At 36.4% G+C, this 25,581-nt stretch overlaps 1 protein-coding gene across 2 annotated transcripts in view; it reads left to right on the forward strand.

The window, feature by feature from the left end:
- The first annotated feature begins 9,603 nt into the window (after positions 1–9,603).
- neb (kinesin family member nebbish) overlaps positions 9,604–25,581 on the forward strand; it is a 213,331-nt gene continuing 197,353 nt past the window's right edge. For both annotated transcript variants that reach the window (XM_083138418.1, XM_083138419.1), the window contains exon 1: positions 9,604–9,719. The gene's annotated coding sequence lies outside the window, so the exon portion shown is untranslated. The remainder of the gene's footprint in view (positions 9,720–25,581) is intronic.

Raw genomic sequence — 25,581 nt, forward strand, 5'->3', positions numbered from 1 at the left:
AATGGGCAGAAATCGACGCCAAGACTGGTGCGTGCTGGGGTACCTCAAGGATAGGTGATTTCTCCGATACTTTACTCCTTGTATACTGCAGATGTACCCACCCCAGATAAAGGGATAATTGCCACATACGCAGACGACACTGCACTATTCACAACCGGCAAACGTGTGCTTCAGTGTCAGAAACAAATGCAAACCTTCTTACCGATCTTTGAACGTTGGGCTCAGCGGTGGAAAATCAAGATAAATCCAGAAAAGAGTACTTCAGTAGTTTTTAGTCTATCCAATGCTAAAAAAGGGGGCCAGCTTGCAACTATTTCAGCGAGATGTACCCAGCGCTGAACATGTTAGAGACTTGGGGGTGTTGATTGATAAACGCCTTACCTTCGGACCACACATCAATGACCAGACTAAGAAGGCCAAACAGAGGATAGGATATATATACCCAATGTTCCGGTCCATGGCACTCACACTCGAGACACGCCTGCATTTATATAAAATGATGGCGCGGCCGATATTACTATACGCCAGTCCCACCTGGCAGCATGCAGCGAAGTCTCATTTAATTAAACTGCAAAGAGTCCAAAATCGAGCTGCCAGAGCAATTGGAAGGCATCCTCCTCTTATTCGCATAATCCTGATACATGAAGATCTGAATTTAGAGCTTCTTGATGTAGCACTACGACAAGCCAAAGTATCCTTTTGGAATAAAATAAGAGGACACACAAATCCATTAATTAGCATGCTGGGGTCGGAGAGGCTTCGTCATTTCCGCAATAAACTCCCGAGATTGGAGTAAATTTTTGATTGTTGTGTTATGTATGTGGTGATTGTAATTGTTTCGTTCACTTTGGGAACACAATATTTTAAACTTCGAGCGACAGTTGCCGGAGCTTGTTCTTGTTATTATGTATAAGAAGTTAATTGTTAAAGATGTTGTCTACAGAATATAACAGATTGGAGTCAAATATAAGTATGACACTCCATATCGATTATGATATATTACCGCACCGCAACGCACCGCACCGCTTTACGTCAACATGCAATCCGAGGTGGTCCAGTCCCCGGAGATGAAGGTGGAATCCTAACGGTGCCACACGAAGCCTTGATCGTGACCTTGACGTGGTCTGACAAAGTGGAGCCTTGGCCACTGATAATCTTACCTGGCAATTTTTTGTATATAGAGGTCCTTGTGACCGACAGACGCGGTGGAGCCTAGACCACCAAGAATAATCCTCCTAGGCAACCATATATGTCATCTATTAGACTAAGGGCCTCCCCGATGGCGCAGTGGTAGCGTCGCCGACTTGTAATCAAGGGGTCCCGGGTTCGATACCCGGTGGAGGCACAAGTGGTTCGGATCCCACTTTAAACTGTAGGCCCAGTCCCGATTAGCTTTACTGTGCATAAAGTGTACTTAAAACTACAATTCAATCAATTCAATTCAATAAAACTGTTAGACTACACGCTACCCTGAAGACGGAGGCAGATTCAGCCTCCGAATCGTAGGTAATTATCTTCAAAAAATAAGAGTGGTTAAAAGTCCAAAAACTAGAATGACTATTTGTATTTGTAGAATCATTGTTAATTCCATCCAATAATTATATTATTCGTTAGATTTTTATTTGTTGTTTCAAACTCCGTGGCGGAGTGATTAGTGCAGCGCACCACAACGCCAGAGATCCCTGGTTCGAATGCCGGCAAGGGCATGGATGTTCTTTGTGAGTGTCGTATCATCAATCGTCTTTATCTTCATGATTAGCCGAAGGTGGCAGAAAAGCGAAGTAGCCTAATATAAAACAATATAGGAGGGGGAAGTCGGGCGATCACATATTACTCTTATGCTAATTGATAATTTACTTTTAGTTATCTTCAGAAACAGTGTCGAATTTATGCAAATACAGAGGAGGAGGAGGAAGGGGGCTTTCTTTCTGCACATTTTAATGTTTTCTTTAAAGTGTATTCACACCAAATTACACAAATATTCGAAACGAATGACAAGCCAATCATCACTATCAATATCACTGGACATTTTATCTAAAAGAAAGTTGCAATAATAATGTAACACGGCCACCATTACCCCTCAACTGAAATAATTGGGGAGCAGTTTGAGTGGGAGAACCTTGAGCGATGGTGGTCGAGGGGCCTGTGCGACAGCTGGTTCATTCATTATACCCTGACATTTTTATGGCTTGACCTTGGTCCTTGTGTCTCACCGTGTTCTTACCCTGCTGGAAGCGAACCAGCGTAAAAGAAAGCCCTTGCCATTGGTAACAGCCTTGCTGGGATACAAGAGATCTGACCAATAAGGACGCTTGGAACCCACGTGAATGTCACCAATAGAGCTCCCCCCTATTTACTGCGAGCAGCAAAAGAAGACGGCCGCGCCATCTGTTGACCACCGACGGAACTGCAATTTCCAAGCGCAGCGAGGTTTAAATAGGTTAACCTTCTATACCCTAACTATTCTATGGTTTTACGTAGAACGTAAACTCTTTCTTTTAATTGTTACTTCTCCTACGCCTCTACAAACTTTAGGTTGTCGGACTTGGATCACCTCCTATTCATGGTTGATTTTTTTAAAAAAATACAATTACAATCAATATGCAAAATCACAACACTCTACCACCGCACAGACTCTATAGATCGTGTTAAAAATGTAAACATAAACATTAGTGAGGTCTTTCCCGGTCCCCCCGGAACTTCCGGTTTAGGCCAGTCCCCGTTGTTGCCAGTGCAGATTCACCGGCATACAAAGTAAGAAATGAGCGCTTGTTTTCATCAGTTGTGCGACGATAGTCAAGAAAGGTATTTCTTACAGTTCTATTATGAAGGAGTGGACGTCTAGAATCCGTCGGATGATCAACTGCAGAGCAGATTATTAAAATATGACGTGTCTTTGTGGCCGCCAGTTGTGTATCTCATGTACACACACGACGAACTCAAAACGTACGAAAGTTTAGATATATTCAATTATTTTGTAAATGAAAAAATGAGGGAAAGATAATTCTATAAAACTAGTGATATTATTATATTATAAAGTATGCTTAAGTTAATCTTTGCCAACAAATCTGCAGAATGATGAAATGACACATAACAAATGCTAGTAAATATATGTGCTTTCAACGTCGCCTTTCCGTCTGAGGGATTTAGAAAGAAAGCTATGATATGGCATGCCACTTTTACGTGCACGAATTTACTTCAAACAACAAGGGAGTTTTCAGACTGAAGCGACAAGCGAAATCGGGATTTCGCACAGAAGCATTCGATCTAAAGCAAACCATTCACCAGTCACGCTTGCGCAAATAACAGGCCGGGGCAACACAATGCACGGTATTGATAAAACGGCCCATTCCGAGCGACAAGCGACACCTGCAATTTGTCGTGTCGCTTAATTTGGAAGGTGTTTTTTATTTTTGAATGTTGGTTTCCAAGAGACACGTATCGCTGCAGTCTGAAAGCTTTCTTTGGAACCAATTCACCACGAGAAAATGCACGTGTCGCTTGGACTGGACTATTGTTTTCTCAGTATCATGCATCGTGTCGCCTCAGTCTGTTGTACTCGTGTGCAAGATGAATTGTTTCCTTTGGAGTTAAGGGGCTGTTGCTTGTCGCTTCGGTGTGTAATCTCCGTGCCACTAAAAAGTTAATCCTCAGTGATCAATGAAATTTTTCGAACCGAAGCGACACGACAAGCTGCACGTGTCGCTCAGATTTTCAATGGCGTGTATTGTGCCGCCTGAGACTTGATTTCCCATGAGCGGTAAATGCTTATTTATAGACTAAATGTGTCGCTTGTCACTTCGGTACGAACCACTGCTGTCGCTTGTCGCTTCGGTTTGAAACCTCACTAAGAGGCGTGCTTTTCACCACAACACAATACGCAGATAAACGATCAACATGTTTGTAACAAAATGCAAGTCGTACAAATCCTTTCCGGGTACCAGTCCTTTCTTTGTTCTGCTTGTATTAACAGGTATCGTCTCTCTACGTCCTTCGGAAACCTACGAAGTGATACTTGACTCAATAAATTTGTTCCCGATCGAACTGTACAACTATATGCTACACAGCTGACACCCTATTTCCTTGTAAAAGAATCTCCACTTTGCCCTTTCATATTAACGTCCATAGCACCGTAAGCGTAACCGGATGTTCGAGGGGGACCAGTAGAATACCTGTAATATTTACAAATAGTACCAGGAATGTACGTATTCTACAACTCTTTCATTTACACAATATTTAGTTTCTAATTTGGATAAGTAGCTTCATCCGGCCGACCAGTCTGTTTACATTTTGAAATTGTGTCGTCTGATTCTTGTCATTAGAATATTATTTTGGGGATGCGATAAGTGTTGCCTAATACGTATCAAAGCTTTTTTCAAAAAGTGATAAAGAAGTATCGCCAAACGCGAACCAAATTCCGTTCATTTCATCTCTGTGGTACAGGCTTGCATTCAGTATCGAAATCGAACTTTCTGATTGTAATTGTGTATCATTTGTTGTTTAAAATAAAAACTCAGGAATTTTAATGAAATGGTAATAATATTATATACTGTTCTGTAAGGGCCACGTGTATAACTTATTCTGTGATGTTATGCTTCTACAATAACTTATTTTTTAATTCCTCTCGTATTTTCTTGCTTGAATGGTTTAGGTGGACCAGGTTTGGTTCTCTTACTTTTATAATTATACACACGCGCGGAAATAATCAGATAATTAAACCTAATGATCCTATCCTACTTATGTTATGATTCTGGTAATTATTTGAAAATAGTCGCAGCCTTTTCTATTTGTATGTAGCTAATGCTTAAGGATCAACCTCGTTTTTGTGCAATTTTCACCTAAACTCATGACTCCTCACAATGTGGGAATTATTTTATAAAACAGTCACGTTCTCTTGTAAGATTTTGTTTTGCATTGCTTGTTAGGTTCTATGTCTCAAAAAATAATCATCTATACCATGTGATATCACTGCTCTCTCTAAAAAGTGGTAATAATAATCAATAATCATCATTTTTAATTTGTGTTAAGCTCTGTGGTTAGTTGAGTGATTTAACTTGCAAAAATTGACAATGTGTGAAATATAATAGCATCTGTACTAAATAAAGGTACCAGTTTCATAGATCCGAGACACATTAAAATCAGATATTTTGTGTTTTGCATGGTTCGTACTTACCAATTGTGTATTGTGGAACATAGTTCAAGGTGCCAATATGCTTTTTACACGAAAACAAACACTTTTTCTACTAATTTATCTAAGTGCTACTGAACGCACGTAACGGTGCTATATCGTTTACTTTATGAATGATACCGTTTTTTTTGTTTTCGAATATCAGTGTTTTCCAACCTTCACCGAAAAATACCTACTATTGTGTTCGTCAGGTGTGCAAATTGTACATTATGCACTGGTAGCTGACGGACAGACCCACGAACCATTCCGATAAGGTTAGGTTTGGTTAGGTTAGGCAAGAATAGTTAAAAAAAGGGTGGGTTGGAAACACTGACATGATTTCCCGGTCAAATAGATACCATGATGAAAGAAAATACCTCTACTAACGTTGGAAACCTTAGAGAAACTCATTTCCATAAGTAGTTTCTTCTGTAAAAATGAAGAACTGTGTCTCCGATGTATGAAACTGTTACCATAACAAGAGAATGATAAGGTGCTTTCAGTACTGCAAACTGAGGGAATAACTTTGCAGTTCGGAGAAACCTTTCTGTGGGAAAAAAACAACACTTCAGAGTGTGATCATTTCCACAATTTATCTATTTTGATGAACATTTTTGTGTTCAGTAACATGCATGTATCATGATACACGCAGTACAGTAGTTACTGATATAACAGATTAATCAAGTCCAGTGAGATGTATGAAAGTAAGTAGTCTCTGCTGCACACTGTACTTCATTAAATACTAGTTGCTCATGTTATAAAACTATGCGTAATAACTACAGAAAGGAGGTATGGAGTAGCAAGGTCCAATATGAATTTTTCATTTTTGTAATGGTGCTCGTATGTCCTTAGGAAAAAGCAGCCAAAGTTGATAATTAAGTCATGCATTTCTTAAAGTGAGTACATTAAGTACATTATTTTTGTTTGTTTGCCATAGCGTCGGTCAACTTTATTTTTTCAAAGTGTACTCTCATTTATGTGGTGAGCATTCTAGCATGTTGGCTACTGAAATGTTAGTGTCACCAGGGAAACTATGTTACCCATTGGGCAATTCCCAGTACATAGTATTTGAAGATGAAAATGCAAGAAAATGAATCCTACTGTACGGCACTGTAGAGCATTTATTTAATTTCTAGGAATTATCCACCTGTGTGCGTGTTTTATGCACACATCAAGATAGAAGAGATACAAATGCAAAGTCCGGTATGGGACTTGGACGTGGGAAGTGTAATAAATATGGCACTTCTCTGTTTAAGTCTCGTATCAGCTGGCACAAAGTTCATCATGGAGGGAAATAAATCAACATTTCTTCATTCATGTTCAGCTATTTAGTAAATGATGAGTATTTGGTTTTTAAATAAGCTGTTTTATGTAAGAGATATTGTAGATATCATTTTATATATATATATATGTGTGTGTGTAGATATTATTTTTGTTAATATTTTCTGTTTTTTTAAAGTAGAAATATTAATTTTCAATATTAGGGGTTTTCATTCTTTCAGTTGCTTTAAATGCTGAAAGAAGGAACAACTATTAATTTTCCAAAGTATATTTTCATACTTTTCTTTCAGTGTAAAAAGCATATATGTATAGTAGGTGCTGCTGCACTTGCTACAATAAGGTATGAAATTTCACTTCAACTTAATGGTCAGTGTCATGACAGTAAATTTGTGTTAAGAGGCTGAACCTTTTCGTAGCATTCAACCTAGTACTTTTTATTGATTTGATTTTTGAGAAAACTTCCGAGCATTCTCTTGGTAATTATTATATTGTTTCTGTGCAGACTAACCTATTTCTAATCAGTGCCATAAGCATGGGCGTCCACAGGATTTTTTCCAGGGAGGGGCAAGTAAGGCAATTTTTTTTTCCAGGGGGCAAAGGAGTCATATTTTCCCCCATAATAGTGATGTCCCTTCAAAAAACACTGCTTCAGTCTGAAATTATCATGTTCTTCAACGCCCTTATAATAATTAACATAAATTACTGACTGAAATAAAATTATGTGTGAAATATATACCTTTTGTCAGACATTCATTATCCAGGGGGAAGGGCGTGCCCCGCCCCCCTTTCGGACGTCCATGGCCATAAGGTATGTGAACTGATCCCTGACAGTATTGAAATTTTTATTATCGAATGGAGCGTAGTTGCTGTAGGCAGTTATTTTTTTCGTTTTAATATGTGGTAATCAAAATGTTTTATTGATCGGTGTAATATCTTGCAATACAATCCTGTATAGCGGAAGGATCAGTCAGGATTTTTTTTTTTGCAAATATGGATTAGCATGACATAAATCGTTCTGAATTATTGTATACTTATTTCATTCCATTTCTCCACCCAAGAAAAAAAAGTCACCTATTTTAAGACTGTCATTTTCGTATGATGAAGAATGTTTTTAAAAATGCCTTTAGAGGAAATTATATATTTCCGCTTAAAGTAAGAGTGCAATTTCAGGAAGTTTTGGTAATAGTACGTTTTCCATATAATTTTCGTATACTTTTATTTTTGTGATAGAAATCAATTTTAATGCGAAAAGTTTGTACTTAAACGAAAACATTGCATATAATTAATTTCCGCCACTTCTAACTACGTTTAGTCAATTTGCGCGTATAATTTATTAATTAATTATATTATATATTTATATTATTTATTATTTATATTATATTAATTTATTATACGCGCAAATCGGCTGAACGCGGTTAGAAAGTATCGGAACGCTAATGGTACGGAACACGATAGTGTTTTGTCGTTTCGAGGAATCCGCGAGTCCTTGCGCATAGCGTTCGTCTTCTGTTTTTTCCCCGACGGTGCTGCCGTCGGTGGTCGCGAGGAAACGACCTTCCAGTGCCGCCGTACTGTCAACCATTTTTAACCCGCAGCTGTAACATCTTGTAGTAGTATGTCTATGGTCCTGACTACTGGAGCGAGTAATGGCCCCAGTGCTCTTCCCAGTTGTTTACACGAGGAGAGTAGCTCGCCTTGCTCTACTCGCTCCAGCTACTCTCCCGTCTACTCGACCAATGAAAACCAGGCTATTTGTAACATCATCTGCTGCCACGCGCGTGTCAGCAGACTCGGCCTTTTTCTTTTCTTGCTTGTTCTGCAGGCACTTATGTCATGATTAGAGCCCGGAAGTTCAGACATTTATTTTCGTTAAAATAGGCAGGCAAAAAGGCATTTATAATGTGGAAAATAGGCACTAAAAATGAAAAAAAAAAGTAAAAATAAACCGAAAAAAGGCACATTTGGAAGTGGCTTACTTTCATCTATAATTTCTGGCAACATGTTAAAATCTACATTGGGAAGAGCATTTCAATTTTCTCCGTCTTGATTGCACATAACTACAAGGTGTTTTTTTTAAATTCTCAACATTCATTGATAGTCGTCTGTCAGAGACAATGTTTTTCATAATAGAAAATGATCTTTCTACTTCCCCAGACGTTATTGGAGCATACATAAAACAAGCTAATGTAGCTGGACTCATTTCGGTAACAGCATTTTCAACTTTTAGAATATCACAATTTTTTTTTCAATTGTTTCAAGTCCTCATTTGCAATCACTACCCGTTTGCACTTTTCCGCAACAGCTGACCCCTTTTCTCCTGGCACTTCCATCATCTGCTGCATAGATTCCTCGAAGATTTTCATGGATGCTATAATTGTAATTGTCTCTGGCAATGTGCAAAAATAAACTTGAATAGCACAGGAGTTTTTTTCACTTCACGAATTGGAGCCGCTTCAATTTCTGGAAGAGCATCGATCACCTTACTGATTTTTTCAAGATTGTTAGCATAATATATAGCTGCTGATATCCAGGTTCCCCATCTGGTCAAGACTGGTCGCAGAGGTAAACTAAGCTCAGATGCAACTTCCTTAAATTTTCGGGTTCGAGAGGGAGATTTCAGAAATATCTTCTTTGTGTTCGAAATCAACCTGTCCACTTCAGCAGTCAATCATGCACAAGGAAATGTTAAACGAAAGGCAATATCCTAACTGAGCATGAAATACACTTTTCTCCTTCAGCAATGTTGAAACATGCATGAGTTCAATATTACTTAAATAAGGCGAAAATTATTCACATAATAAACGGAAGAAAAATAAGTGCCAAACAACGTTTTTTGGGAGATAAATAATTTATATACACATTTTTTTTTTAAAAAAAATGGTCAAATTTCATTGAAAAAGGCAAAAAAAATGCATTATAATTAAAAATAAGCAGTGGTGTCCCAAATAGGCAAAATGAAAAGGCTTCTAAAACATTCGAAACAACATAAGAAACGTATATCCGGAAAAATTTTATGAATATATGCAGTAGATAAAAAGAGGCATTTTGCTAAACTTCCGGGCTCTAGTCATGATAGACTGACCGGAAACCATTGCCGGATTTCCTCCACTATATAGTTCTTATTCTAACTCGTTAATTTCAACCAATGAGAAGCAAGCTTCCTCTCACCCGCAGGTTTTCAAAGATGGTTGAAGGATCAGGATAGATGTGTACAGTGTTTATGTTGCAAAGTTCTGCGATTGTATAATTGAACATTTGAATCTGGATTTATGTAAGTTCAGTAATATGCCCATCGGCTATTATCGTTAATAGCTGTGGAGTAATATTTTATTATCATCATTATCACATTAGTACCCATTATGTCCGATTTATCCATTCCAATCCATTTGTCGCAAGTTTAGTTGATAGATATTCACAAGAAATTACAATTGTGTACCTTTGCTGGCTGGTGTAGACAACTATTAGAGAAACATAATATTGACTCAAAGCAAAAACAATATGTAAAATTCTAATTAATACTAGTATGATATGAGAAATGCAATTCCTTTTTTCAGATCCCTTTGATACTTCAAATTCTCTTTTTATTTAGCTCTTAATACAACTCTACTCCTTTTAAAAATATGAGATATAAAGTAAAGGATTCGTAACAATATAATTAATGTATTCATTATATTATCACGAATTCTTTACCTTATAAGGTAACTCATAATTGTACTACTTTAGGTCCACTTGCTGAGATGTCTAACCTATGGCAATGTATTCTCAGCAATTTTCGAATTTTGGTACCAGTTTCATAGATCGGAGACACATTAAAATCGGATATTTTGTGTTTTGCGTGGTTCGTACTTACCAATTGTGTATTGCGGAACATAGTTCAAGGTGCCATTATGCTTTTTACACAAAACAAACACTCTTTCTACTGAAAAAACGCATTTATCTAAGTGCTACCGAACGCACGTAACGGTGCGATATCTCTTACTTTGTGAATATCACTTCTTTTGTTTTCGAATATCAGTGTTTTCCAACCTCCTTCACCGAAAAATACCTACTATCATGTTTTGTCACGTGTGCAAATTGTACATTATGCACGGGTAGCTGAGGGATAGCCCCACGAACCATTCCGATAAGGTTAGGTTAGGCAAGTATAGTTAAAAAAAAAAGGGTTGGAAACACTGACATGATTTCCTGGTCAAATAGATACCATGATGAAAGAAAATACCTCGACTAACGTTGGAAACTTTAGAGAAATTCATTTCCGTAAGTAGTTTCTTCTGTAAAAATGAAGAAATGTGTGTCCGATGTATGAAACTGTTACCCGAATTTTTAAATTCATGGAGAAACTAAGAAATCTAAGCCCAAGAAAAACAGCAAACTGGGGAAAATGTTAGTAGTAACCCAAGTAACCAAAGGTGGTTGGGCCAACCATACTGAAAATGGTTTGCCAAATGTAAGAACATGGCGTTGGATATTGGTGATTTTGGCAGTGGTTTTTATGTTAGGTCAATATACTGAAAACTAAATTATATACAGGTTTGTGTTGTGATATATATAAACAAGGTGGACTTATTTAGTAACTAAATGATTTATTTAAAAATGTACATAAGGATTTTGGAGATATCAGAATCAATTTTGGTGAAAGTTCATTAATCTTATGAACATTTAATGGTGTTTATTAGACTCTAAGAAAGGAAACAAAAAAATATATATAATAATGGAGTGAAGCTCATACGACAGGAAATGTAAAGGTACTTAAACTATCCTAACTACCGCAGGTTGCATCATCTCCATCCTACATGCTGCAACCTGTGTTAATGAAGACAGTGGTCAATCGAAATTAATCAGACAGTTACAAAAATACTGACTGACTGACTCTCTAGCCTTCTTAAACCCGAAGGTTCATGGCTGCAGCAACACAGGCCTTCCATCTGTCCCTATCCTGAGCAAGATCTATATACTCTTTTCCATCCCTACCGATTTCCTTTAGGTCCATCTCAACGTTATCCCTCCATCTTCGTCTTGGCCTTCCTACAGATCTCTTACCATCAGGTTTCCCAAGAAGAATCCTGTAAATTCTTCATGATTTAATCATTCTAATAATATCTGGACATGAATACAAATTATGTACTTTTAAATTATGTAACCTTCTCCACTCACCTGTCTCCTCATCCCTTTTAGGTCCAAATATTTTCCTAAGAATCTTATTTTCAAATACTCTCAATTTATGTTCCTCTTTCAATGTAAGGGACCAAGTTTCGCATCCATATAATAATACAGGCAAAATTACTGTTTTGTATATTTTAACTTTTAGTTTCTTAGATATTAAACGAGAAGACAAAAGTTTATGAAGAGAAAAGTAACATGCATTTCCTGAATTAAGCCTGCATTTTATTTCCTCTTTAATATCATTTTCATTTGTTAGTATTACTCCTAAGTACTTGAATTTGGAGACTGGTTCAGACGAGTTGTTATCACTAGATTATTGCCTAACACTTGGTTTCGTCCTGTAAGCATATACAAGGTGTGGCTATTAATTTCCAGGACTGCTCTAATAACACCAGAACAGATGATGTGAAAAACTTACCCTTTTAATATGTTTCGAAGTAATCCCCACCTGCCGTAATACACTTCTGTGCTCGGCTGTATAAGTTGCAGAAACAACTTTTAAAGTCCTCTTTTGGAAGGCTCTTCAATGTCGACGTCACGTGCTTCTTGATGTCTTCAACATCCACAAACTGTGTTCCTTTCAGCACAGTTTTGAGTTTTGGGAACAAAAAGAAGTCTGTGGGGGTCCAAGTCAGGAGAGTAAGGCGGATGATGCAGCTCTACGACTTCATGCTTGGCCAAAAACCGCTTCACTGGCAACGCAATGTGGAGGCGGGCGTTGTCGTGCAACAGACGCCAACTCCCATTCTGTCGAAAACGGGGACGTACTCTGCGAATTCTTTGTCGGAGTCGGGCAAGAACTTCTGCGTAATACTGTCCTGTAACAGTTGTGCCAGGTGGAACAAATTCATGAAGCAGAATTTGATGTTCACCCTTTGCTCCATTTCTGCACTTCCACAACACCACTTTACCACTTTGACAACAACACTTCACCAGATACGTTTCGACGCGTCTTTCCCAGCCAAGCTCTTGTCTCCAACTGGCGCGTGCTTCAGGGTGCATGTGCAGATGTACTACCTACCGGATAACAGCAGCGCCCCTCTGGGGTGAGTGATCGGTTTCGTGCTGTGACGTCAGTCCTGGATATTAATAGCCACACCTTGTATTTAGTTTTCTCTTTGCTAACTTCCAAACCTATCTCTTTAGCTGCTTTGAAAAATATTTTAGCATTATTCTTAATTGTATTTATATCATCCCCTAATAAGTTTACATCATCTGCATATGCTAACAACTGAGTCGCACCATTTAATTTTAGTCCTTCTTTAGTTTCTTTTACCTTCCTAACAGCATATTCTGAAGCAAAATTAAAGAGCAATGGAGATAATGCATCTCCTTGTTTTAACCCATCATGAATTGTAAATTTGTCACACACATTAATACCCACATGAATTTTACTTTCTGTTTCACTGGTGCATACTTTTATTTATGCATATTTAACAAGCTTCTTAGGTATTCCTAACTCTACTAATATATATTATATAATTTATCTCTTTTGACTGAATCATATGCTTTTTTGAAATCAATGAATAGCTGATGGACACTTTGATTATATTCCCATTTTTTCTCAAGTGTGTGTCTGATGAGAAAAATTTGATCTGTAGTTGATCTGTTACGTTTAAATCTACATTGATAATCACCTATAATTTCATTAGCATATGGGGTTAGTCTTGTTAAAAAAAATGTTAGATAATATTTTATATGTTGTTGAGAGTAGAGAAATTCCACGGTAATTATTGCAGTTCATTTTTTCACCTTTTTTAAGCACAGGAACAATTATGAATTCTTTCCACTGTTGAGGGATTTCTTCTTTATTCCGTATTAAACAAATTAATTTAAATATGAACCTTTACCTACACAATGCTTTAACTGTGTTTTTTGCACCCAACCATGAATAGAACTGTAATGTTATAACTATTGCATGAATTAAACTTTAATATATACACTAGACTCTCGCTAATCCGGCCCTCAATAGTCTGCCCTCTCAGTAGTCCGGCCCACATCCGGCCTGTAGTCACTCAAGCAGAAATGATGCACACAACAATGAATTATCGTGTTCAACAATGTTGTTAGTTAAAAATGTTAAACAATGCTAAACATACGTAAAGGAAAACATGTTTAAACTACATGGTAGTACGTAATTTCCGAAGCTGTCAATAACCTGGCACTTCCGCGAATCCGGCACCCATATGTGCAAGGAATGGCCGGATTAGCAAGAGTCTAGTGTAGTTATCATCAACCAAATCAATTTGTGATTGTACTGTATCCTTGTTGAATACTTGATACAGCATTTCTCAATTCAGTTTCTTGGTTTTTGTTAGAGGTTAGAGGCACAATGTATGGAAAGTGTCTGAGAAAGGCTGTTTATCAAATGTCAGGGATTATATTGATTTATATTCTGTTTTTAATTGCAGGACTAACATTTGCCAGTCTTGTGAAGAAGATATTGCAATTTGTTGATGTGTGCAGAGATAGTTACTGAAAAAAAATGTCTGAGAAGTTTTCAGTAGGGGCAATGAAAATGACTCCAAGTAAAATCCATGCAAAGCTTAAAAGCAAGGAAAATAAGTCTCCTAATCCAAGGTGAGTAGGATCAGTGCTACTGATATTTTAAGTTTTGATTTTAGTTGTATAACTAAAAAATTGTAACTGTAGGGTATTCAACCAACAGTCAATTCAAGCAAAGTGCAAGTTAAATGGACCATGTGTAAGGGAGATTTCATAATGAAGCAACACATGACACATGTCACTTGGGAACAAAAGAAGGAAATATCAAATTTTTACACCATAGTGATGTGACACATGTTGCTTGTAACTTTGGTTTGAAACCTTCCATAAATTATTCATAAAGGCCAGAATATCACAAGCTTATTGATTGGTCTCCAGGTAAAAATTCATCATTCAAAATTGGATCATATAAGGAAATATTGGCATCCACAAAATATATTACCAAATCTTTGAAGTCACTATATCTGTACAATATAAAGACCTACGAAAGTTAGAAGAAAATGTAATTTTAAACGTCTGTATCTTTTATCTTATAATATTTTGATTTTTCATTATGCACTCATTAATTTATTATTGCATCTGCAGTTATGTGTCATGCAAGGGGTTAATTCCATGGTCACTTACGTTACATTCAGAGAAGATAAAATTATTTGAAATGTGATTTCACAATAATTTACTACTTTTACCACAGTTTAAAAATTTCCTTAGCTTAATTAAAATTATAATTCAACTTTCTCACTCAAATTTGATCAATGTTATTCATTGTATAATGAAAAAAAAAATGAAATAAAACGGTCACTTACATTACACAAAATGTGACGGTAATATGTTCTGTTTTTACGATTTGAAAAATATAACTTTGTGTCAACTTAGATACAGTGTCTTGGAACTCAAAACCATTTTGAGGTATTAAAAATACTCCTGTGTAAAGGGAAAAATAAAATAATAGTCACTTACGTTACAGTAAATGGTCACTTACGTTACTAGTCTGAATTAGGAAGAGGATATTAGTGTGTGAGTAATAAACTTAAGTGATCGTGGAATTACCCCAGGGTAATTCCATACGAAAAGGGACAAAATAAACAATTTTTGAAAATACTTCTAGTGAAATGTTATCTGTATGGGTAAATAGTATACTTTCTATAGTTGTTTGGCAACAGTGTAAAATTACCCAGCATTCCCTACTTTCCAGATGGCATCTATGAAAAGTTCTCTGTAAAATGACTGCTGGTTTCCAAGAGAATTTCTTTATCAGGTAATGTTTTTTCATTTGAATACATAATTATATTTAGTACTTAGGCTTTACCAAGTTAATTGATGGCTAATTTGCTTCAAAATTTAGAGATGTGCTAAATATAATATTTATTGGAAGTTATCTAATTTAGCAGGTTTTTGTAGGACATCATGTATGATTTGGTTAAATGGCTGCTAAACCTAGTCACGGAGCAACTAGTGGTGTATTTTGGCTGCTTATTCCAGTGGTTCTCAATCTTTGAGAGATCACAGCCCAGCAAATTTATTTCTTACAAGTTGATGCCCTGAACCCAAAAATTTCACTCATGAATACATTTCTGATCTTTAAAGTGTATATGAAAATTAATATGCACCCTTAATTAATATTAATATATCAACTATGGCATAATCATAGTTCAATTATGTATAGACTTGCTGTCAAATATAAAATTACATTTAAATTAGTTGTCAACTCCTTAGTGCAATGAACCTTTCGCAGCCCTGTGGTTGAAAAACACTGGCTCTAAAACTAAAGCAGAAGCTAATAAGACTCCGACCCTTTCTTATTACAAGGCAACATCATTACTTTATTCAACTCCAGAAGCCCATTCATGACTATAAAAGGAACCTTCTATTAAAACAATTTCATGATAATCTACTAAAGTAAAAGTGTGACCTTATTTTTTTAATATTAATTAAACTAAACCCTGTGTAGATGGCTCATTATATCATTTTAAACAGCAATTTATTTGCACAACAATAGTCACTTAAGTTGCAAAAGTACTGGTCACTTATGTTACGCAAGTTCAGCTTACTGTTACTAGATATTAGTTGCTTGCAGTAAGCTGCTATTTTTTTTCAGCACTCACTTAGAGCCTATTAAGAGATAATAAATTTTTAGCTAAATATTTTCATTGCTATTATCAGGACAAAAACTTATACATTTTTGGTCACTTACGTTACAAGCTAGTCTACCTACAAAAACCTGCTAAATTAGATAACTTCCAATAAATATTATATTTAGCACATCACTAAATTTTGAAGCAAATTAGCCATCAATTAACTTGGTAAAGCCTAAATACTAAATATCATTATGTATTCTAATGAAAAAAAACATTACCTGATAAAGAAATTCTCTTGGAAACCTGCGGTCACTTTACAGGGAACTTTTCATAGCTGCCATCTGAAAAGTAGGGAATGCTGGGTAATTTTATACTGTTGCCAAACAACTATAGATAGTATATTATTTATCCATACAGATAACATTTCACTAGATGTATTTTCAAAAATTGTTTATTTTGTCCCTTTTTGTATGGAACTACCCAAAGCCAGAACCTTGATTATAAACTTATTGTGGAATTTTGGAAACAATATCTTGGTAATTAAATCTCAGAAAATCAGATGAAATGTATAACTTACAATGCTTTCCATATTCCCCCAAAGAAGCCTCATGAATAAGAATTATTAAGTTGAGAATATCTCTGAGAATGCTTTATTAGGTGTATTATATACTGTATATTACCTAGTCTAACCATAAATACTGTCGCTAACTTGGACTGTACATCCAGTAGTCAAGGTGGTAATCCACGCTTGTGCTGAAGCACACTACTGACTATTATGTGTTCAACTGTGAAAGAGAAAACATGTATCTTCTTGTGGCCCATGGAGTGGGGTGAATATGAAAACAGAGTAGTCATAATTGCTCTGCATTAAGTTGGAAACTCACCCTCTGAGATTTTCAGGTCCTAAAAACCCTGAGGGTCAGCAAAAGATTTGTGGGTATTGGACAATCCAGAGATTCATTGAGATTAGAAGTGTTAAAGGTTGCCCGACAGTTGCTCAACATAGCACTGTATGAACAGTGGTGACTGTTAAAGCAGTTGTGGCTCCCATCTGGAGGCAAGTGATAAGGGGTACGGGAGCTGAACGTTTCAGTGATCAATGTCAAGGGTTACTGAAGACCTTGGACTTAGAGCTTACTGGTAGAGTACTGGACATTTTCTGATGTCACAACTGAGGAAGCAGAAGGGACTGAAATCGAGATAGCTCCTACTGCGGTATGATGTCAGTGGGCATCATAGGATTCTCTTCACTGATGAGAAAGTGGTCACAACTGAATCGAGTGTTAACTGTGAAAATGGCAGGGTATATGCTTCAAACTTTTGAGAAGTTTGTGAGAGAGTTCTCAAAGTTCAGAGAGGCCACCACCCCCTCCTCAGCCATGGTTTGGTGGGAGGTATGGTTGAGCCTTCAGGACGTGGAAAGTGTCTTGGACCTTGTTATGATGCCATTGAACCAAACTACATTTAACAATGAACTCCGGAGCTTCCAGCAAGATTCTGCCAAAGCTCATGAAGCTAGGATGATGTAACAATGGCTGGAGGCCAATGTACCCGATTTCATCTCCACTGTTGGTTGGCCATCTATTAGCTCTGCAGTAGATGACTGCCAGAGACTTAGAGCCTGTGTGAGGGCAAAAGGTGGACATTTTGAAAATTGATTGCTGCCATTTGTGTGTAATATATGCAAGTGTAACATACTAAAAGGAAATTTAAAACTCTCAAAACATTTTCAACTTATTCACAAAACAGTGTGTGACAATATAGGTACATATACTAGGTAGTCTAGGTACAGTGCAACCCTTTTTACATTTTCCTGCATTATATTTTCAATCTTGATGGTACCAATATAGCAAAATGTTATAAAATCTTCCTCAATTTTACATTTTCCCGCATTTTAAGTTTTTCAGCTTGGTTCCCTGAAAAACGTAAAATCGAGGTTCCATTGTATATATTTTTTAAAAATAATTTTGAATGTGGCATTCTCTGTTGTAGAGTGATTTGTATGGTAAGTTTTGAAATCAGAGGTCTTAGGTTTGAATCCTGTTAAGACATTGTATTTCATTTACCATTCATCCTCATTGCCGTGATTGCTAAGAACAGTGGTTCTCAAACTGTGGTATGCGTACCTCCAGGGGTTCATGAACAACTTGAAGGGGGTACACGATCAACTCAGAAGGTTTTGTAATTCAGCATTATGTAGACTGGAATAAGTGCATTGGATTTTGCTCTGATGGTGCAAGATCTATGACATGAAAGCATACTGGCACTTTCTCCCATGTCAATAAGGTTGCTCCACAGGCACAATTTGTCCACTGTAGTCTTCACAGGGAGGCTCTAGTTGCTAGAAAATGTCCAAATGGTATGAAAACTATTAACAGAAGCAGTGAAGACAGTTAATTTCATAAAATCAAAAGCAAGAAATTCCAGATTATTTGCAATCAATGTGAAGAAATGGGTAGTGAGCATAAACATATTCTCTTCTACACTGAGGTAAGGTGGCTTAGCAAAGGAAATTGTCTTGCTCCTTTGTACGAATTGAGACTAGAAGTTCAAATTTTTCGGTCTGACAGCAAGTGTGAGTTTAGAGATGCATTTTCAGATGAACAGTGACTTGATTAAAGACTTCGGCAAACTTTTCTGAGACTTTAGACAGTGATTTCTGGACACGGGAACCTTTTTCTGCAGTGGAGGATTCCAGAGTCCCAGACTTCTTTTCATCGAAGGTGAAGGAAGAAGTTAATGAACTGTCCTGTGATAAAAGTTTGGAATCCAGTTTGAAGAGAACATCTTTGACAGACTTTTGGTTGCAGAGAATGGACGATTTTCCTCATATTGCCGACCACACAATAACATTATAGATCCCTTTCTCCACTACATATTTATGTGAGAGTGGTTTTTCATGCATTGTGTACCTGAAAAACAACTACCGAAGTAGATTAAATTGAGAGCCGAATCTCCACAGTTTCAAGTGTACAACCGGACATTTTGAGTGCCATTAGTGGTAAGAGACCTGTGGGAAGCCAAGATGAAAATGCAGTGACAATAATTAAAATGGACCAGAATGAAATTTGTAAAAATGGTAGGCTAGTGACAGATGTAAGACTTATATTGGCATGGAATGTCATAGAGGTAGTGGTAATGCAGATGTTATTTTAGAACTTCAGGATTGAAACCAATAGAATAATATATAGTGTATAAACAAGAATTATATTTCTTGTAGTGACTGTTTTTGAACTCTTCATGGCAGTTCCCAGTTAAAAATTCCAGCATGAGAATGGATCATCTTTGCGAGTGTTCCTTCATCAATTTCATCTAATCATCACCCATCCTCGTCGCAAGTAGCCAAAAGTGGCAGAAAAGCAACATAAAATAATATTTAAAATATATTTCTCAAATTTCCAAATTGCATGGTATTTTTGTCAAATCTCAATAATTAGTAATAATGCTAATCTTTTACACATGTTATTGTCAACATTAATGTTGCCAATTCAAAAAATTATATTCTCTAGTATAAGTACAACAACAATACTTCATGATTGATGCTGCAAACATGGTTAAGTATTACCTACGTGAAATTTTGAGTTTCAGCATTGCACAATTGGATAGTTAATCCTTCACTCACTAAGGGTGAAGGCAGTGAGCCTTCGAAATTAATTGGAATAACTATACAATTGTGCAATGTGGAAACTCAAAATTTCATGTAGGTAACAAAAATTACCTTTGAGTTTGGCACACACAGGAGATTTACTATGTAGAAGTTTCAGCAAAAAATGCAGGTGTTTGAGTCCTGGTCGAGTCTGCATTTTTTGATGACATTTCTACAAAGTAAAAAGAATTTGTTCTATATAGGAAGACTTAAGAACTGCAGGTACTTAATGTTTGTTTCTATCTTTCAGTGTAAATTGCACTCCAGTTTTTAGCAGAAGTGTACCTGGTAAACAAGGAAGTGCAACCCCAGTGAGAAGTCTAAGCAGAAGTGGTTCCTCAGCTTTAGACAGAAAGGCCAATACACCCCAGCAAGGTTCAAGGACTCCTACCCTACAAGGAGGAAGTGCAAGACAAACCAAGGGGGTGACCACACCTTCAAGACCATTGAAAAGAGTGATGTCTTTAAATGAGCATACTGCAACTGAAAAGCAAATTTGTGCTGGAACGAAGCCCCAGTTTGCCAAAACCAGGTCAACACCTATGGAACGAACTCCTGTTTCTCTTTCCTCTACACCTTGCAGAAGCGATGCAAGACTAAATGTCAGATTGCAATTTAGGAGAGAATGTAGTAGATTGCAGCAGTTGCCCCCTACACCATCAAAATCTAGTTCTGTAATCTCCACTCCGAGCAGAAACTCAATTAAGAAATTTCACAGTGAATTAGATTTAACTAAAGCACCGTCTACTCCAGAGTGTTTCAGTGCGGTGCACCTCGAAACTCCAAAAAGGATGGATAATTTTTTAAAAAGTAGCAGTAATTGTGCTAATCTTGTTGATGAAGAAGCTAGCCATTTAACTGTTGGGGTGCGTGTTCGACCTCTTAGTGTCAGGTGAGATGGCAGTATATATTTCTTGCATGTGAAATGTCCTGTTCAGAATATCAATTTCTTATTCATTGTGATTCGAATTTTATAATGAAATTGATTTACTCTGTTTCAAAATGCTTCAAGAAGGTCTGGGCTAATACTGATACTGATGGATCGAATTTAATCACTGATATCAGCTGATACATTAGAGTCCAGGTATATTGTAGGGTTCACAAATTGCTACCCAAGACCTTTCCAGAGTGTAAACATTCGGGAAATTATGCAAAATTTGAATATTTATAGTAAATTGTTTGTATGACTTTGTTTTCAGGTCCACTTTATGCACAGAAAAGCTAATCAGTCCTACAGTTTCAAGTAGGATCCGAACCACTATGTACTTCCACTGGGTATCAAACCTGGGGATTTATTTGCAATAAATAACTGCATTCTAACATTCTGATTATTTCTTATGTGAAGTTATTTATTTGATTGATTTATTTTACTTCTATTTTCTGCAACTTGTGGCTAATTGTGAAGATGAGTATTAATGTTGATAAGATGAAATTGATGAAGGGACAATCACAACAATACGAGTCCCATGGAGGATTATGCTGGCCTTGAGTCCAGATGCCAGAGCCTCGGTAGTCTGCAAAATGCAGTTTGGGGTGGACTACGGGGAAGGGAGGTTGATATTTGGGTGTCCTCAAAAAGGATCACCTCTTACACCGTGAAATTATTTTTAAAAATTTATGGTAGATTGATATGGTATAGTATGGAATACGTACATATTACAATTTATAATCTTAGGTACTTGGTATTTTTAAATGTTCTTTTCTACAAAGTTTTTTGATTTCTTATGGTGGATGATATTTCAAAGGTGGTGGCTTGCTCCACCTGTGGAATAGTGAATCCCATAGTGAGTCTATTGCCATTCTCATTATTAATTTATTCCATTGTTCTTCTGCCTCCCACACATTTAATGTTACTCTTTTTAATCATATGCTTCTCTTCAATGATGCGAGTTGACAAACTCATTCTTGGGTCTGATAAGACCAAGAAACTTTGTACAAAACATGATTTTGAAAATATCTAGATTGGTCTTGACTGTTTTTTTAAATTGTATTATTAATAATTGGCCAGCTATTAGGTATAAGGGTTATTTAGCAAAATAAGAATCTATGATGGATAGAAGTAATTGACAATATGATGCTGGGACAAAAGGATCAGTTCATTCTTTTAAAATATTACTAATGGACTGATTTTCGACTCATGTTTTATGTATATTTTTATGTTTGACTCTGCTTTGTGAAAGGGAATTTCTGTAGCCAACCAGGCTCCTATAAAAGCATTAGTTTTAGATAACCAGCAGGGTAGATCAGACCTGATTTTATGAGGACAAGGAGGATCTTCATGAGAGAGCAATTGCTGCTCAGTGTGAAGAATTTGTATATCGAATCTTTGGTGTTTAAACCATTAATGGCTGACTGATTGATATGATATATAAAAGTAGCATTTGGTGTAAGCCAACCTTTCTTGAAATACCAAAGTTTCCATTAGAAAAGTTTTGCACATACGAAATATTCTGAGTGCCTAGCAAGATATGGAAAGAAGGTTGCATAAGGAAACTCACTAGAATGCTCCCTCCTAGTTTTGCTACGAGGTTGCTGTTGGTTCCAGAATATCATTAAGTTGAGGGAAGCTACACAAAGGTGCTGTGATGCTCATTTTGTATCATGACAAGGCAAATGAAGTAAAAATCTTATGTAACAACTTGATTGTTTTGAATATGACTTTTTGCTAACATGAACTTTTTCATTCATTTCAGAGAAGACAGTGATCCATCAGTTTCCAATGTTGTAATGGTGGAAGGGAGTGATGTGACAGTTATGTCTGAAGGCATCTCTCATACATTTACGTATGATCATTGCTTTTGGTCTTGTGATTCTCAAAGCAACCAGTATGCAAATCAGGAAACACTGTTTTCAGTCTTAGCTCAGCCTCTAGTAGACAAAGCCTTTGAGGGTTACAATGCATGTTTGGTTGCATATGGGCAAACAGGATCAGGCAAGAGCTACAGGTAGGGCAGTAACTTTTCTTTTCATGTAGTAATAATATTCCAAAGGTTTTATGATAACAGGTGCACATTTTCCTTTGGATCTGGCTTCCATATGTTACATGATTTTTATATAATGTATGAGGAATTTGAAAATATTTGTAAATTTGGGATGGAATAGGAAGTCATCGTAGCTGCTTCGTGAATGTAATTCAAGTGTACTATTTTGTATAAGCTATTGATTCTGGAGAAGTTTGTTTTAGAACTAACTTGCACTTGAACTTATAGCTGCTGTTATTTTATTTTATTAAATACTTGTGTAAAGAATGATACGAAAGGGAGAAAGCAACCAAGCAAAATGAGCTTAACAGAAATTTAAGCAGCAAAATTACAATGAAAGTTTATCCTCATCTGCAGCTCCATATGAATGTGAAGCATGATGTTATCATGTAGTTCCTGCATCTTACACTCAATTTTTTGAGCTAACTTATTTTTTCCTATGGTTATTTTGCTGTAATATCAATTTACTTATTGTGTCAGAAATCAACTTTGACCTTTTTACTTGTTTACAAATTTGAAACTAACGATGGTAATTTCCAAGGGTCGTTGGTTCACTGGTTTGACATGTACTATCTTGATGTCCATGCTGTTCATCAGACTCTTAGCAAAGGAAAAATCCAGTAAAATTGTAGTATTAATATTACATTGATGGTGTTAACATGTTGATTTCAAATGAGAAGACTAGAAGGGGGTGTTCTCCGCAGACATTCATTTAAAAATTAACATTCCATGACAAAATTCCTGAACTAGTACAGTGAACATGGTCATTTCCAGTATCTTATATGTGCTCCCAGTGTTCTTCTCAAACATTGCCTCACCAATGACTAGAGGCACATATTTTTGGTAAATAAAAAAGCAAAATTTCGGTACAAAAACAAAACCGATTTCGGATTCAAAAGCGGTAAATAAAATAAAATTTCGGTGTTATAGTGGTGAATAATCACATCAAAAGTGCTATATAAAATGACATTTTGGTTTTAAAATTGTGAATATAATCCTAAATTTGATTTAGAAACTGCACTTATTACACAAAATAAACTTACCCCTTCTAATAGCACATTTATGTAGTTACCAGAGTATTAAGTTTATTCCTGTGTAAAGGGGTCCATTTTTGCTTCTCAAATATTTACAGCAGAATTAATCAATTTTCCGAGAATTGCATAACTCACAGGATACTTCAGACTTCAGAAAGTGTCGCGTCGGTATATAAACGGTAAAATCAAGAGCATATTTCGCATTTTGCAGTTCATTTCACATTATTTCGTGACAAAACAGGGTAGGAAAATGCACCTCACACTTTTCAGAAACATGAAAAATGATAATTACAGCATGTTATTTCATATTTCGTGTTTTCGTCATAAACAAAATATGCATGCCTCTACCAATAACATAGTAGTAACATTATCACCCTGTATTCAAGGATTCCTGGGGCCATTTTTCCCACTGCACCCCCTCGAGAATTATGTCGATTTTTTTTAATAGACATACTTCAATGTTTTACGTAATGTAAAAGTGTTTTCAGCATTAGGAAAGCATAAACAAAGGAGATATTTGATCCCAAAGTATGGCCCATGTAAGTTAAAACCTGCAATTTCGGAGTATTTTTTCAGCTTTTTGTTAGTTTTTATGCACACTAAAATAGCGGAAGAGCACGTCGAAAATAACTATCAGTACCAAACCTAACAATTCTAACCTAACTACGTAAAATTATAGGTGCTGTTGTGGAAAGTCATTTTGGGTGCTATATTCAATTGAGCAAGCCTTCAGGCTGTTCTCTTACACTTTAAAGTAACATACTAAGGTATCAGACTTACAGTACTTCACAAAGACACATTTCTGCAAGCAAAAATCAACTGAAAACGTTCATAAACAACAAAATCTTCATAAACCATGCAAAATATTTCACTTACTCCAGGGGGTACAGAGGGTGAAGGCTACAGGATTCCCATGTTTGATTTGTGGTGAAGTCTCATTGCACAGTGCTTCAGAACCTATTTTTAAGTGTAGGTCTAGTTCTGATTAGCCTATAAAACTAGTGGAATGGTTAGCACAATGCCCTACGATGCTAGGGATACTAATTTCATCACATCATCCCTCATCCACATCTTCATGATTAGCCAAAAGTGGCAGAGAAGCGAAGTAAAATAATCCAAATCAATTAATCAAATGCTTAACTACTTTGCATGTTATAAATATAGTAAAATACAGTAAAAATAATGTTGGCTTACAAAATAAATCACCTACAATTGAATTCAAATGGATTTAACAAAGGAAGAAATAGAAAAGATGTTTTATCCTTGGTAAAAACCAGTCAACCCTGATCATAAGCATCTGAATGGTAAAAAAGAATTCTCAGGGAGTAATGATTTCTTCATTGTACTCAGTCTGGTGAGTTCATATCTTGACTGTGCAGTAGGTAGGGAAACAATTCCCATCCATATTTTTTTCAGAATGTCGCACTGTATGGGCAGTATGTGGCTTCTTCCTGATATCTTGCAAAAGCAGGACAACAGCTGTGAGCTGATGATTCTTCAGGTACAAGACATCTTTCAGTAGTTTTATGTAAATGCCACAGTTTTATTATTGATATAAACCGTAATTATCAGCATCATTTCCAAAATACTGTTGATGCTAACAACGTCTTGTGTAACTTCAATGCTTATCCAACCTACCTGGATATGAGTAGCTCACCTTGGCACTGCATTAGCTCCCCCCCCCCCTCATATTTCAAGCTATGAATTATGAATTGTGGCATGGTTTTCA

Source organism: Lepisma saccharinum, chromosome 1, assembly GCF_977018435.1.
Source record: "Lepisma saccharinum chromosome 1, izLepSacc3.1, whole genome shotgun sequence".
Classification (NCBI taxonomy): domain Eukaryota; kingdom Metazoa; phylum Arthropoda; class Insecta; order Zygentoma; family Lepismatidae; genus Lepisma; species Lepisma saccharinum.